This window comes from Benincasa hispida, chromosome 8 (assembly GCF_027475165.1).
Source record: "Benincasa hispida cultivar pf3 chromosome 8, pf3_genome.v1.1, whole genome shotgun sequence".
NCBI classification, from domain to species: domain Eukaryota; kingdom Viridiplantae; phylum Streptophyta; class Magnoliopsida; order Cucurbitales; family Cucurbitaceae; genus Benincasa; species Benincasa hispida.
The window spans coordinates 45,356,468-45,367,346 of record NC_143485.1 but is presented as its reverse complement, the minus strand read 5'-3'; positions in this window follow the sequence as shown (position 1 = coordinate 45,367,346).

Genomic DNA, 10,879 nt, shown 5'->3' with positions numbered 1-10,879 from the left:
GGAACAAGCCAAAACGGAGAGTGTAACCATGATTAATAGTCTCTAATAAATGACGCAAAGTTTGACCACCGCATCCAGACACATCAAGTTGTTTTTACAATAAAAGGTAAACATTCTTTTTAAAACTAGAAAAGCATTTTTTAGCGAAAAATTGTAGTATAGAAGAATAAAGTAGGGCTTTGTTATGAATTTTCAAGGATAGAAGGAAATTGCGATGTTAAGTAATATGCCTATGTGGAGCATACGGAGCAACCAATCAATGCAAAATTTAGGATAGGAATTGAGTATTATTGCCTTAGTAGAAGATATGCTTGAGGACAAGCATATATCTAAATTTGGGGGTGTGATAACTTGTAGAAATACAAGTTATTTATACTGCTTTATTTAGATATTACGACCAAAAGAAAGGAAAGTTGCGTCAATTCTAGAGAAATTAGCTAAGAAATGCAAGAATTATAAATTATCGTCAATACACCCACTGACACCATTGCGATGGTAGAAAAGAATATTTTAAGTCAATTTTCTAGGAAATCAAGTCACTGTATGCGTTCATGGCTCAAGATAAAAAGAACAACGCGTCTACATTGCATTGCGCCAATAATTCAGAAATGAATAGACGATCAATGTAATGATGGCGCATGCGAAAATCGATCAAGAGCTAAGCAATCAACACAACTTCAACCGCATGCGATAATCAAAAAACATCACCGCATGCGAGCAAACGATCGAAGATGTGAAAGAGCAACGCAATGGCAGAGGATCTTGACACGTGTACAGCTGACCATTGTGCATTTCTGACGAGATTGATCGCGTAACAGAAGGAATATTCACTCCACCATTTTCGGAATTTCCATAACAATAAAGTGGGGTCCACACTGCAGAGAGTTAAAGCTGAGCCTATAAATAGCCTCTGAAATTCTATGAAAAAATATACTTGATACGAGCATATTTTGATATTTGTATATTAAGAGAGAGACTGGTCTGAGTGCTAATCGGAGAAGATCCAAGAAGATTTAAGAGACAAGGCCGAGAGGTGAGTCTCAAGGAAAATCCTTTATATCCCCGCCGTGAAGCTCTGTACCAAGGTCACTCCTACCGGACGAGCAAGCCTGAGAGGGACGCTCATCCTTCCATTCACTCCATTCGCCGACAAGCAAATCCACTGTCCAGATATGTGTCAAGACGTTGGCACCCTTCTGTATTTTTTTCTATCTTTTAACATCAATTGTATTTATGTTCTTACTCTCTATAATTCACACCTTGTATCAGATGCTAAATACTAGTATTGGATGTCATGATCATTTTTATCTCCATCTTTCTGTCTATTTTCGTTCCTCCATTAATCGCTTTCTCCATGATGTTTTCTTAATCCATTTGTAATTATAATGAATTAAACAAGTAAATTAATCTGTGTTAAAGAAATAAATATGTTTAGCTAAAGCATGCTAGACGGCATCTTCACCTATGAGAGCAGAAGTGAAGATGCCATTCTGCCTGTCGAGAGAAGGTTAGAAGAATACGTTAACTAAAGCGAGAAGTACTTTCAGAGATGGAAGCAACCTTGCATTCATTACGTTCACCCCTGTTTCACCACAGAGATGTGGGAACGCAGCCAATCACCGAGAGGTGTATGCCAAGGGAAAGCAGAATCGTAGTTAAATCTTTAACGCAATTAATGAACTTGCGATGTTTATATTAATTATCCTTTCTATCTCTATTTCATACATAAAGACTTGCACCACAAAACACGACCCTTTGTATAATCTTCACAGTCAGTCTCAATCTCAGTATCATGTATCAGTATCCTGTATCTTGTATCATATTAGCTTAGGTTTACTTTTATCGCATTTTATTTTATTATTGCAACTTTACTTTACCGCATATTTTACTTTACCGGTATTTTAAATACCTGTATAAACCAATCTTTTATTAATTGAAAAACCCCCGGTCGCCTATATCACAAATATAACGCATTAACTACACAATCTCTGTGTTCGACCTTGAATCACTCTGAGAAACTTGTGGTGGAATTATATTTGGTTTCAACGCAAGGAAACTTGTGACAATGCATAGCATACTACAAGCATTTCATTAATAACGCATACATCTAGAAGTAGTATCGCATATCATCACCACATTACATTACACACATTATGCGCTTACAAGTTTATAGACTAGTATCATGCACCATATATCATAGTGCGTGTGCTTAAAATAGAAGCATCAAAATTTTGTGTAACAAGTTTATGGTGTCGTTGCCGGGGATTGGTAACAGTTAGTGCTGAATACGTTTTTAGTATGTGCAGGACAAATCTCTTTGTACTAGGTTGTTTATCGCGAAGAGCAGTCTGACGGCTTATGAGTACTGGAGTAATCCAAAAATTCTAAGATGACCCAGAGATCAGGTGTATTTTTCGCGCAGGAGTACATCAAAACTAGATTAAGCACCAGAACTTCAAGATCTACGGTTGCAGAGAATGCATGGTGCAACGCATTCCACATAACTGGTGTGATTCCTATAATTAGTGTGATTCCCAAAAGAAGTAGATTTTGCGTAACACCACCTACTTCCTTCTTTATTGAAAGTTTTTTTAGTTCCACGGGGTCGACTTGGCGATGTCAACCTTCTCTATGATATGTGTTTACTCGCTGCCCATTGACTTTGAATACATTGGTTCCCTCATCAATTGATATTTCAAGTGCGCCATAAGGGAATACTTGTCTGATTATGAACGGTCTGGACCAATGTGACTTTAGCTTTCCCGGGAAAATTCGCAGACGTGAATTGAAAAGCAAGACTTTTTGCCCGACTTGGAGGTTCTTACCGCATATGTGTTGATCATGCCAGCGCCTAGTGCGCTCTTTATAAATCTTCACATTTTCATATGCATTCTTCCTCCATTCTTCTAGCTCAACCAGTTGCATTTTCCATGCTTCCCCTGCCTTCTTCAAATCAAAATTCAGCTTCTTTACCGCCCACAGTGCTTTATACTCCAACTCCAAAGACAAATGACACACCTTACCAAATACCAGCGCATAGAGGGACATACCTATTGGTGTTTTAAATGCGGTTCGGTATGCCCACAACGCATCGTCTAGCTTTGTTGCCCAGTCTTTCTGTGAAGGCTTTACTACCTTCTCAAGTATCAACTTAATTTCTCGATTGGACACTTCAGCCTGACCATTCGTTTGTGGATGGTATGCGGTGGCCACTTTGTGGAGGATATTGTACTTGCGCAGCAGCTCCTTGATATTGTGATTGATAAATCGTTTTGGCACGAGGAGTGCCAAAACGAGGGAAAATATATTTCTTCAGGAATTGGGAGACTACTGCCGCATCACTTGCAGCGCATGCTATTGCCTCTACCCACTTGGAGACATAATCGACGGCCAATAAAATATAGTGTTTACCATTCGAAGGGGGGAATGGTCCCATGAAATCAATCCCCGTACGTCGAATAATTCCAGCTCCAAGATAGTGCTCTTTGGCATTACGTTCTTCCATGAAATGTTGCCTGTGCGTTGGCACCAATCACATTTCTTTGCGTAGTCAGCCGCATCCTTGAATAATGTAGGCTAAAAGAATTTACTTTGCAAAATTTTGGCTGCGGTGCACTACCCTCCAAAGTGCCCACCATATGGTGAGTCGTGGCACTGTGACAATATACGTTGTTGAGCAGCATTTGGTACACATAACCGAACAATCTAGTCTACACCTCTCTTATACAGATTTGGCTTATCCCAATAATAATGTCTACATTCATTCTTGAGCTTCTTCTATTGATGATAGGTGTATCTTCAGGGAATTGTTCACAAACCAAATAATTGACGATGTCTGCATAACAGGGCAATTCTTCTATGTGGAATAGCTATTCATCCAGGAACACGACACTCACCTCAGACTCGTTGCGGTTGACTTCAAGATTTTTCAGTCTAGACAAGTGGTCCACAACTTGATTCTCTGTCCCCTTCCGATCAATTATTTCGATATCAAATTCTTGAAGGAGGAGAACCCATCTGATAAACCTCGGCTTTGCATCCTTCTTTGACATTAAGTATTTGATCATTGAGTGATCAGTGTGGATGAATACCTTGGTTTCCAACAGATATGCCCAGAATTTTTCCAATGCAAAAATCACAGCCAAGAGTTCTTTATCTGTAGTGGTATAATTTGTTTGAGCAGGGTTTAAAGTTTTACTCGCATATGCGACGGGGTGCAAAATTGTTTTTCTTTTTTGTGCTAAAGTTGGCCCCATCGCATACCCATTTGCGTCGCACATGATTTCAAATGGCAATGTCCAGTCCGGCGCAATCAGTACGGGTGCGGTAATCAGCGCATCTTTTAAAACTCTGAATGCGTGAGGCAGTTGTTGTCGAACTCAAATTTTCTGTCAGCCTCTAGTAACGCACTCAGTGGTCGTGATATCTTAGAAAAGTCCTTGACAAATCGTCTATAGAATCCAGCATGCCCCAAGAAGCTTCGCACAATGTTGTTGATGGATCGCTGATAGGTATGATTGATGATGTTCTATGCTCGAAATGATGCGATACTGCTGCTAGATATACATTAATTATGGATGTTCACGTAGTATGCCATGCATTGTCACAAGTTTCCTTACGATGGAACCAAGTGTAATTCCACCACAAGTTTCTCGGTGTGATCCGAGGTCGAACTCAGGGACTGTTTTAGGTTATTGTGATATGTTCACGATATATGCGACCAGGTTTTCAATCTTTGAAAATGTGCTTGTACGGGTATATAAATTGCGATAAAATAAAGTAAAGCAGTAAAGATGCGATGATAAAATAAAATACAATAAACCTAAGCTAGATGATACAAGATATAGGCTTCGTGTTACAAGATGTTGGGGTCAAGGCTGGCTGTGAAAGTTATGCAAAGACGTGGAATGCGGCGGCAAGTCTTATGAATAGAATAGAAAGAGAAAGATAGATAATATAAACAGTGCAAGTTCTCAATTGTGTTGAAGCTAGAAATACTGTTCCGCTCTTTTCTTGGCGTACACCTTTTATTAATCGGCCACGCTCCCACATGTCTGTGGTGAAACAGAGAATAACATAATGAACGCAAGGTTGCTTCCATGTCTGGAAGTACTACTCGCTTTAGTTAACGCATTCTTCTAACCCTCTCTCGATAGATCAGAATGGCATATTCACTTATGCTCTCATAGGTGAATATGCCGTCTAGCATGCCTTAGCTAAACGCATTTTATACCTTAAACACAGATTAAGTACTTGTTTGATTCATATTAACTATCAGGGGATTAAAAAGACATCATGGACAAAATGATTAATGGAGGAACGGAAATAGACAGAGAAATGTATATGAAAGATATCAAAACATTTAATATATCTATTAAGCGTTTGATACATGGTGTGTGAATGAAAAGATAAAGAGAAAGTGAAATACAACGATGAAAGAGATAGAATAGATACAAATAAGTGCCAATGTCTTGGCACTGATTCAATGAAGATCTGCTTGCCGGATAAGATGGATTTGATGGTAGGGAGAGCTTCCCTCTTAGGCTTGCTCCACCAATAGCAGAGATCTATGCATAAAGCTTCCGATTGGGTATTCAACAGATTAGATCTGAGATTCACCTCTCGACCTTATCTCGTCTTCTTCCCAGATTTCTTCACTTAAGCACTTAGCTCAGCCTTTTCTCTCAACAGTTTAGTAGCACTTAGCCTCGTATCAAGTAGCATAAGTTTTCTCTAAAATCTATGGGGTAATTATAGGTGCAAGTCTTTGACTCCGGCCTTGTGGTCCCCACTGATGGTTATGGTAATTCTGAAGATGGAGGGATCTTATTCCTTCTGCTATGCAATCAGACCGTCAATTCTGCATAATCGTCAGTTGTACACGTGTCTCAATCCACTTTTGCATTGCTCAGCTGCATCTTTCGATCGAGTATTCGCATGTCGTGTTTGTTTTTATTACCGCATGCGGTTGAAAGTTAGCTCTGGATCGACTGTCGCATTGTGCCGTCATTGCGGTGATCGTCTCTTCATTGTTGATTGACAGGCGCAATGTAATAGAGATTCGTTGATCAGTTTCTCGAGAGCCTTGAGCGCAAGCGGTGACTTGGCTTCCTGCAAAACAGAGTAAAACTCGGCTTGTCTTCCATCTTTATGGCGTTAGTGGGTGTAATTGCAATCATTTATAATTATTGTAATTCTAAGCTAATCTTCATACAATCGGCGCATATTTACTAACTTTTGGCTGCAATATCTAGGTAAGGTGGCATAAATAACTTGTATTTCTATAAGTTATCAAACCTTCATGCTGGTTGGAGGTGGAAGCTTCTCAATTGCGTCGATATTTGTCTTGTCCACCTCCAACCCATCCCGGGAGACCTTATGTCCCAACACTATGCCTTTTTTAACCATGAAATGGCATTTTTCCAAATTAAGCATCAGGTTTGTCACTTCACATCTCTTCAGAAGTTTCTCTAAGTTGGCTAGGCAGACTTCATAAGTGTTCCCATAAACGGAGAAGTCATCCATAAATATTTCCACTAAGTCCTCGAGATAATCTAAAAAGATCGCCATCATGCACCTTTAGAACGTGCTCGGCATATTGCAGAGGCCAAATGGCATGCGGCGAAAAGCAAATGTCTCATATGAGTAGGTGAATGTGGTCTTTTCTTGATCTTCAGGAGCTATCATGATTTGATTTATCCAACATACCCATCTAGGAAGTAGTAAAAATCATTCCCTACTAGTCGGTCCAGCATTTGATCAATGAATGGCAGAGGGAAGTGATCTTTCTGTGTGGCCGCATTCAACTTGCGGTAGTCCATGCATATGCGCCATCTAGTGATGGTTCTTTGTGGTATTAATTCATTGTTCTCATTTAGGACTACCATCATTCCGCCATTCTTCGGCACACATTGCACGAGGCTGACCCACGTGCTATCTGCTATGGGGTAGATAATGCCCGCATCTAGCCATTTGATAATCTCCATTTGACGACCTACTTCATCGCAGGGTTGAGTCTGCGTTGATGTTCAATTTTTGCTTTATGCACATCTTCAAGACGAATGTGGTGCATGCAGTACACGGGGCTAATTTCTCTAATGTCAGCAAGCGTCCAGCCAATTGCTTGCACATGTTTCTTGAGAATGCTCATCAACGCATTCACCTGATCTTTGTTAAGTGTAAACTCTGGTTTTTTTATACTTACAACATGCGAACAAATATGAATGTGGATGAATGAACAACAAGCTCATGTTGTCATAATCTTGATGACGTAAAGATGGAAATTGAATGTGGATGTTGTGTTATGCATTACTTCTTCTAAATATGTGCGTCGTCAACTATATGCTTGAGTATGCTATGGAGTAATGCGTTGTCACAAGTTTCCTTACGCTGAAACCAAGTATAATTCCAACGCAAGTTTCTCAGAGTAATCCAAGGTCGAACATAAGGATTTTTTTCGTTAATGTGTTACTTTCATGATATATGCGACCGGTTTTACAATTAATAAAAGATTTGGTTTGTACATGAAATTAAATTGCGATAAACATAAATTGCGTTGATAAAATAAAAGTGCGATAAAAGTAAAGTCCTAAACTATTATGATACAAGATACAAGATTCATGATACATGATACTGAGTTCGAGACTGACTGTGAAGTTTATACATAGGATCGTGGTATGCGATAGCAAGTCTTTATGTATGAATCAGAAATAGAAAGAATAATTAGTAAAAACATCGCAAGTTTGTTAACTGTGTTAAAGATGTAACTAATGTTCCGCTTTCCCTTGGCATACACCTCTTGGTGATCGATCGCGTTCCCATATCTCTATGGTGAAACAGGGATGAACGTAATGAACGCAAGGTTGCTTCCATCTCTGGAAGTACTTCTCGCTTTAGTTAATGCATTCTTCCAACCCTCTCTCGATAGGCAGAATGACATTTTCACTTCTGCTCTCACAGGTGAAGATGCCGTCTAGCATGCTTTAGCTAAACATAATTATTTCCTTAACACATATTAATTTACTTGCTTAATTCTTATTAATTACCCAGGGAATTAAGAAAACATCATGCAGAAAGTGAATCATGGATGAACGGAAATAGACAGAGAGATGATAATGAAAATGATCATAACATTTAATATTAAGATTAAGCGTCTGATACATGGTGTGAATGATAGAGTAAAAAAGATAAGTACAAGTGATGAAAACGAGATAGAAACAAATACAGAAGAGTGTCAACGTCTTGACATAGATTTGGGTGGAGGTTTTGCTTGTCGGCGTGTGGAATGGATGAAAAGAAGAGCTTCCCTCTCAGGCTTGCTCGTCTGGTAGAAGTGACCTTCGTATAGAGCTTCAACGGCGGGGATTGAAAGGATTCTTTGCCTGGAGACTCACCTCTCAGCCTTATCTCTTGATTCTTCCCAAATCTACTCTGATTAATCGCTCAACCAGTCTCTCTCTCCGATCAGTATTCAATTCTCCATTATCGAGTATATACAAGTATCAATTCTCCCGTATCCAATATATCTTTCAATGGAATTGCAGAAGCTATTTATAGGCGAAGCTTTGGCTCTTTGCAGTGTGGTCCCCACTTTATTGTTAAGGCATTTCCTGAAATGGTGGAGTGAATATTCCTTCTGTTACGCAATCAATCCTGTCAAAAATGCACAACCAACAGCTATACATGTGTCTGAATCTTCCGCAATTGCATTGCTCTTTACATCTTTGATCGTTTTCCTACATGCGGTGTTGTTTTTTTATTACCGCATGTGGTTGAAATTGCGTTGATCGCAAAGCTCTTGATCGATTATCGCATGCGCCGTCATTGCGTTGATCGTCTCTTCATTATTGATTGATGGGCACAATGCAATGTAGATGCTTTGTTCAGTTTATCTTTAAGCCATGAACGCATGCGGTGACTTGATTTCCTGCAAAACAGACTTGAAACATTCTTTTTTACCATCGCAATGGCGTCAGTGGGTGTATTGACGACAATTTATAATTCTTGCATTTCTTAGCCAATTTCCATACTATCGACGCAACTTTTCTTTCTTTTAGCCACAATATCTAAATAAAACAGTATAAATAACTTGTACTTCTACAAGTTATCACACCCCTAAATTTAGATATATGCTTGTCCTCAAGCATATCTTCTACTAAGGCAATATTGCTAAATTCTTATCCTAATTTTGCATCGATTGGTTGCTCCGAATGCTCCACCTAGGCAACATTACTCAACAATGCAATTTCCTTCTATCCTTGATAATTCATAACAAAGCCCTACTTTATTCTTCTATACAACAAATATCTACTCAAAAATGCTTTTCTAAGTTTAAAAAGAATGTTTACCTCTTCTTGCAAAAACAACTTGATGCGTCTTGAATGTGGTGGTCGGGTTTGCATCATTTATTTAGAGACTGTTGATCATGGTTACACTCTTCATTTTAGCTTGTTCCCACGGGTGTCATGCGAACATCCAACTACGGTTGTGTACCAATCTCAACTTTAACTCTTTAATTTCAGGAGGAGTTGTCTCTTATATTCTTTTATTTTTCTTCTTCTCATTTTTTTTTCATATTGCATCGTTCTTGGAAACCCACCTTCGTTTTATCTTGCTCCCACGGGTTTCATGCAAACATTCAACTACGAGTAGGTTCCTTTCATGACTTAACTTGTATCAGGTCAGGATTGTTTTGGGATTTCCCTTGCGCTGACATTGGAGTTTTGTATGAAAACAATTTTTTTTTTTTTTGATAATGTAAATAATAATGAATGCATTTTTCTTAATGACCATATCTACTTGATCGCATCTGCTCAGGCCTTCTCCACCCCTAAATTTAGAGATGCGCAAGGTCCTCATTGTGTTGTTTGGAAAGAATAAACAAACACTTAGACAAAATTTTGAAAAGAAGGTTTGAGCAGAATTTTAAAGGATAAAAGGAGTGTTATAGCCACGAATTAACTAAGTGTTAGTCAGAAAATACAAAATGTGGGAAATGCTACTAAGTGTATGCATATTAGTCATCATGGCAACACAATGAATAACGCAAAATAAAAGATCAAGAATATCGCAAATAATGACAAAGGATGACAAAGAAGAGGCTAAGGAATATGGAAAGAATTGGTACTCAGTTGTATTAAAAATTAACTAAGTATACAAAGAAATACAAATAACGCAATACAAAATTTTAGCATGTACAAAGAATCAAAGAATTAGCTTCTATACAAAGAAAACAATGAATGAAGTAAAAATAAAAGAATGACCGCAATAAAAGAATTGTAAAGTTATTGAGGAGGAGGAGGTTCTAGTGGAGGATTCTGATGAGGTACACGAGGAGCTTCTTCGAAATTCAGATGTTGCTGCAACTGCGGAGGCACCATGGGACCATGAAGATATGCTGTCAAAAAGTTTAAATATTCATGGTTACGCTCCGCTACTTGCCTTTGGTTCAGGTGGATCGTATAGATGTTGCGTTGAATATTGATCATCACCTGCCTTGTCATAGCAGCATTGTGTTGCAAGTCTTCGACTCGCTCGTTTACCTCATTTATTCTCTGGCAGAAAAAGTCTTGTTCTTGGGAGAGAAAGGACCGAATATTTGCTAGTTCCGCAGCTAAGGAGGCAATGGTGGGTTGTGCCTGCGATGTTTTGCCATCATCGTTTTGGGGTTGGGCAGAGGTGCCTTCACCCAAATCGCGTGGGTCATCAACATGCGACGGTGGAAAGGAAAGTTGCGTTGATGATGAAAGTGAGGATGGAATTACTGGATATGCGGTTGGAGAATCAGGGGCAAAGAGAAGGTTAGTGAAATGTTCAGGAAATGAGGGAGAAGGCTCTGCAGAAGGGCTTGGAGGGCGAATTATCAAATGCAAAAGGTCCA